The sequence below is a fragment of the Vigna umbellata genome, chromosome 7 (assembly GCF_029865625.1).
Source record: "Vigna umbellata cultivar VRB3 chromosome 7, Vumbellata_1.0, whole genome shotgun sequence".
NCBI lineage: Eukaryota > Viridiplantae > Streptophyta > Magnoliopsida > Fabales > Fabaceae > Vigna > Vigna umbellata.
In genome coordinates, this window is record NC_142171.1 from 40,710,612 (window position 1) to 40,717,106 (window position 6,495).

At 38.6% G+C, this 6,495-nt stretch overlaps 1 pseudogene; it reads right to left on the bottom strand.

Moving 5' to 3' along the window:
• Positions 1–4,455: 4,455 nt before the first annotated feature.
• On the bottom strand, positions 4,456–5,597 carry LOC148196004 (uncharacterized; annotated as a pseudogene).
• Positions 5,598–6,495: the final 898 nt, after the last annotated feature.

A 6,495-nucleotide genomic window follows, 5' to 3' on the forward strand; every position in this document is an offset into this window, starting at 1 on the left:
TCAATTGTCTCATCATTTGTACTCTCCAACACTTTACATTTTTCCCTGGGTTTAACATCAGTATTAGTCCCAAAAATTATTTTTGGCCTCTCTTCCAACTGCTTGGTAATCTGACCCATTTGAATCTCCAAATTCTTAGTGCTCTTTTGAGTAGACTCAGTTTTCTGTATGAACTGATGAAGAGTTTCTTCCATCCCTATTGATCTTTCATTAAGTATAGAAATTTGTTGCCATAAGGTTGGTTGTTGCCGTTGCTTGTTAAATTGCCCAGTTTGTCCAGCTTGCCCACTTTGTCCTTGACCAATGCTTGGGTGTGGTTTCCACCCTTGATTAAAATTCCCCTGACGGTATTGATTGGCCATGAAGCTAACATCCTCTAAGGCTTCTGCTGGAAAGGTGCATTGACCATTGATATGGTCACCCCTACATAATTCACAGAATTGTGATTGAACCTGTGCAACAGACTTTAACTCTTTTGGCAATTGTGCAAGTGTTTTTGTAAGAGTCTCCAGTTGTTGAGTTAGTATCTTGTTCTGTGCTAGCAAGGCATCATTGTTTGTAACTGTAGAACTCCTCTTTGTTGAATAGGAGCTCCTCTTTCACTGTTCAGCTCATTATCACTTGTAGCCATATTTTCAATGATTTCTGTAGCTTCCTCTCGAGTTTTCCATTTGATATTTCCTCCTGCTGAGGCATCAAGCATCATCTTGGTTTGTGAACCAAGACCTCCAAGGAAGGTTAGGACTACTTCCACTTCGTCAAATCCATGCGTGGGAGTCTTTCTTAATAAGCTTTTATATCTGTCCCATGCATGACCCAGTGATTCCTCCACGCCTTGCCTGAATGATGAAATCTCTTTCTTTCCTTTATTTACCTTTGATTTGGAAAGTATTGTTTTTAGGAACTTTGTCACCACTGCTTCCACTCTATAAAGCATCCTTCTGGAAAAGAATTCACCAAAGCTTAGCGTTGCCTCCTAATCAGAATGGAAACAGCTAAGTTTGATTGCTTCGTCCGGCACCCAATTTTATTTTCACCATGTTGTAGATCTCATTAAAAGTTATGAGGTGATCATATGGGCTTTCATGAGATAACCCATGAAATTGATTACTCTTCACCAGTTGGATTGTAATGCGGTTTCACCTCCATATTAGCTGCATTGACTCTTGGTCTTGCTATGCTATTGAAATGCTGAGGTCCAACTATATTAGAGTAATCTTGGCAGTAGTTCTTCTGGCATTATTATTCTCCATATTCTCAATGCTATGGTCAGAACTTTGTGGGATGGTTGTACAGAGTTTCCGGAGAAGGAAAAGTTCTCTAGATGTACGGATTCTTCTCCCTCCGTCTAGTCTCGTCTAAGCCTTCAAGAAGAGGTTCTGTAGTTTTCTTGCTCCTAGTTCGGATTGTTTCTGCATACACAAGAAAACAAATCCCTAGAAAATTGGTTAGCACAAAAAGATATATAAAGAAGATATAAGATCAGAGATAAGAAGATAAATAAAAATAGAAAAAATAAAAAGAAAATAAAAATAAAATAAAATAAAAACAGAAATATAAAAAGAGAAATTCAAATTTCAAAATTCAAAATTCAAGTCAAAGATAATCAATATCACACAATGAACTAGTTAAACCACGAGTCCCCGACAACAGCGCCAAAAACTTGATGACAAATTTATGAACACCGAAAAACGGCGCCAAAAACTTGTTAACAATCTACAAGTGTGACCGAATCGTATCAAGTAATAAAACTAGGTAAGACCAAGTATCGTTTTCACAAAGACTCACGACCTAGTTAGCTATATGATTTGTTGATTATTTAAGACTTGTTAAACAATTCATTGTACGTTAAATGCAAAAGACAGTAATTAAACATGTAGCATGAATTTGATCAATGGAAAAGAGGAATACAATCACTTAATGATTAGATGGATGAATATGTGTTGGGGTTATCAATTTCATCTTATCCACTCTCATATACTTTAGGAATTCATCATTCTTTTCATCAATTGCTAATTCCACTCTCTAAATCACCTTGCAAGAAGCCTATCCTAATTACGAGTTCATACAATTCGTAGCATTCCTAATAATTAATCTGAAGTGCAGAAGCTTAACAGCAACCAACCCTCATATTCCTATGTCTAGGCAATATGGTATTGGGAGAATTTCCCCGGATCTAGATTCCCCGTACGTTCCCATACGAGAAAATCAATAATCATGGCATGAATGAGTTAAACAAAGCAAGCTTTAAGCAAAGAGGAAAACCCTAACTAATGATGAAAGAAAGCTGAATCTTAAAATAAGATGTTAAAACACAAATTCCATATACGAGAGTTTTCACAAGACTACATTGATTCCCCAACAACAATACAAGGTTTAGTTCACCATATTCATGATGAAACTAGATGAACAATAATGAAATAAGGAAAGATAGAACCCTAGAAAGATGAGGAGTAGCCTGAGTTATCCAAAATCTTCCTTCAATGGGTCGAAAAGTGAGTGTTTGCTTCGTCTCAGCCAAAGATACAAACCCTAGGACATCCTAAAGCTAATATTATTCTAAAATATACAGAAAATTAGACCCAAGCCCAAAATAGTGCCGCTCAGCGGTAAGTGTGTGAGTTGATTCTTCCCCTCAGCGGCATTTTCACCCCTCAGCGGATCCAACGTGAGTTCCTGAGTGCCGCCTCAGCGGTAAACTGCCGCTGAGCGGTAGTTGCGACTTCTCCTTTTTGCACTTTTCTATGTCTTTTTCTGATTCCATCTCTATCCTTCTTCACTTCTTTCACCAAATTCACCTTAAAACCGCATAAAACACTAAAATCAGCATAAACCTGTCCAGCTCTCTTATTTCTAAAAAATATGACCAAAAACATGATTTCAAGCTAGTTTCTAAGTGTTAAAGGTTGCTTTAGTATCAATTTTAAGCATGAAAATAACAGTTTTTCAAAGTTATCAATAAGCATATAATGTGCACAATCTCAACATCAACATCAACATCAAAGCATCATCAGCATTACTTATCAAACAACAATCATAAGCAACCACAATAACAGACAAAGTTCCAATTGAGTACATCAAACCATATTCTAAAAACAAGAAGCAAATAAGTTCAATAATATAAAACGAAACAAAAGCATAAAATAAATCCTGCTCTAGTGCTGATAGCATCCATCAGTAAATGCTATCTCAGCTCTTCATCAGTCTGTGCTGTCATCTGGATCCTCCTCCTCTTCCTCATCTTCAGCATCCTCAAATGCGTCATCATCAACATCATCTTCATCCTTCTCCATGGCTGAAGCTTCAGCTACTCCAACTCTACCGTCTTGGGCCTACTCCTCTGGCCAAGCTACCACAGATGGAACTCATCCATAGTCCACCTGTGTGCTGGGGGTGTATCATACATTCAACAATGATGCTCTCTTCCAACCCAAACTTAGATGGAAAATAGTTAGAAAGTGAGTGGAGGATATTTTCTAAAGAGGAATGAAGGGAAAAATGTAGAGAACCTTTGGAAAAGTGTTTAGGAGTGTGTGCAAAGAAGAATTTGAAATAGAGGCCAAAGCGTGACTTAGGGTATAAAAAATACCCTAATGGGCTCGGGTTTCGCTAAGGGGCAACCTAAGCCCATTTTGTGATACCACCGCTCAGCGACGCTTTCGTGTTGTGCTTTTCTTCTTCCTGGATTAACCTAGGTGCCTTCTACTCATGCTCCTCAGTTGCTCCTGCAATTAAGTTCTGAGATCACTCATGCATCCAATCCCTATCATGCAACTAAAGCAGAACAAACAACAAAGATACAATCAATCAATTGGGTTGCCTCCCAGCTAGCCCTTGTTTAACGTCACAAGCCTGACCCAAAATCCACCAAACCCATCGGTAGGTGTGTCAAACCTAGTATCTTTCAGTAGATACTTAACCACCTAGCTTCCTTCACTAGATGCTATACCCAAAAAAATTTACAGAAATAATGTCCAAGTTTATAAAAATTTACATACCAAATAAAATCAAAAAGAAAAAAAAATTGTCCTCAAATCACTAGGACGCCTCCCAGCAAGCGCTCTTTTAACGTCACTAGCTTGACCCAATAAAGCTCATGTTCCATCTTCATGGTTGATGTTCATATCACACCAACTCACCAACTACTTCCGATCCACTTTTCTTACTCTTCTTAATGTGGAGACTCTATCTCTATCACCTCATTTTCTTTGTAGTCTTTCACAACCCACAACTTGTTTTGAATTTCACGGGTTTACCAAGTTGGAGTGTTCTTGCATCCAGTCATCATGGACCTTTCTTCCTTCCCATTTTTTTCTTCTTCCTTTACCTGAAACAAAAAACAATGTTTACCTTTGACATTTGGCTTTTCATCTCAGGGCTAGTCATGGTACATCCTTAATAGTAGCTTTATGACTAGCTTCTTCCTCCTACATTTGCTCTCTTCTTTGAAGACATCTACAACAACTCTTTCTTCTCGGTCTGGAACACCACTATGCCTTCATCCACATCAATGATGGCTTTGGCCGTTTTCATAAACGGTCTTTCGAGAATAATGGGTACCCTTTCATCCTCCATCTCCATCACCACAAAGTCCACCAAGAACTATAGTTTGCCTACACAAACTATAACATCCTCTGCTATACCATAGGAATTTCTTGAGGATCATATGCCATTAATAAATTCATCTTTATAGGCTTCACATCAAGATCGCCAATCTGCTCAAGTAAGGAATAAGGCATCAAGTTAACACTTGATCCTAAATCAAGTAAAGCCTTCTTTATCCTTTTCTTCCCTATAGCGCATGGAATGGAGAAACCTCCTGGATCTTTTGCTTTTGGAGGGAGTGGCTTCTTTTTAATAGCTTTATACTCCTTTGTCTCATCTTCTCTATGTCTTTTCTTTGCAGAGACTTCTTCCTCAGGCTTTGTATAAACTGCAATGTTCTGTAATATTTCCTTCAAAGGTACATCATTATCCAACATCTTGAATATTTCTGTAAAATCAAATTGTTTCTCATGATCTATTGCAAAAGGAAGAATGTCTTCACTCTTTATCTCTCTTATCTCTTCTTTCTCTGTTCTCTCTTCTTTTTCTTTCTCTCTCTTTTTTTTCTCTTCTTTTTCTTTCTCTCTTTCTAACTCAACTGTTTCAACATTTACACTCACTAACACCTTACATTCTTCCCTGGGGTTAGCCTAAGTATTAGACCGAAAAATTTTGTCAGGTCTTTCTTCCAACTGCTTAGTAATTTGACCCACTTGCATCTCCAAGTTCTTAATAGCAGCTTCAGTGCTATTTTGAGTGGATGCAGTTGCCTGTATGAATTGCTGAAGAGTTTCTTCCTCCCTTATTGATCTTTAATTAAGTGTAGACATTTGTTGCCATAAGGTTGGTTGTTGTTGTTGCCTGTTAAATTGCCTTGATTGTCCAGCTTTCCCACTTTGTCCTTGACCAATACTTGGGTGTGGTTTCCACCCTTGATTGAATTTCCCCTGACGGTATGGAAATTGATTGGTCATGAAGTTAACATCCTCTGAAGCTTCCACTGGAAAGGCGCATTGACCATCGATATGGTCACCACCACATAGTTCACACATCTGTTGTTGAACCTGTGCAACAGTCTTTAACTAGTTTGGCAGTTGTGCAAGTGCCTTTGTGAGGTTCTCCAATTATTGAGTTATTATCTTGTTCTGAGCTCACAAGGCATCATTGGATTGCAAATGTAGAACTCCTTTTTGTTGAATAGGAGCTCCTCTTTCACTGTTTAGCCCATTGTCATTAGTAGTCATGTTTTCCATTATTTCAGTTGCTTCCTCTGGAGTCTTCCATTTAATATTGCCTCCAGCTGAGGCGTCTAGCATCAACTTGGTTTGTGAACCAAGACCTCCAAGGAAGAATAGGACTACTTCTAATTCGTCAAATCCATGCGTTGGAGTCTTTCTTAATAGGCTCTTGTACCTGTCCCATGCATGACCTAGTAATTCCTCGATGCCTTGCCTGAAAGATGAGATCTCTTGCTTCCCTTTGTTTATCTTGGATTGTGGGAAGTATTTGTTCAAAAACTTTGTCAGCACAGCTTCCCACTCTGTAAAGCTCCCTTTTGGAAAAGAGTTCAACCCAAGCTTAGCATTGTCTCCCAATGAGAAAGGAAACAAGCTAAGTTTGATTGCTTCGTCAGGCACCCCATTTATCTTCACTGTATTGCAAATTTTATTAAAGGTTGTGAGGTGCTCATATGGGCTTTCATGTGACAACCCATTAAATTGATTACTCTTAACCAGCTGGATCAACGCTGGTTTCACCTCCATGTTGGCTGCATTGACCCTCGGTCTTGCTATGCTGTTAAAATGTTGAGGGCTAACCACATTGGTGTAATCTACAAGAGTCCGTCTAACATTATTATTGTCCATCTCTTCAATGCTATGGTGAGAACCTTGTAGTGAAGGTTGTAAAGATCTTCTGGAGGAGGGAAAAGTTCTCTAGATGTACGGATTC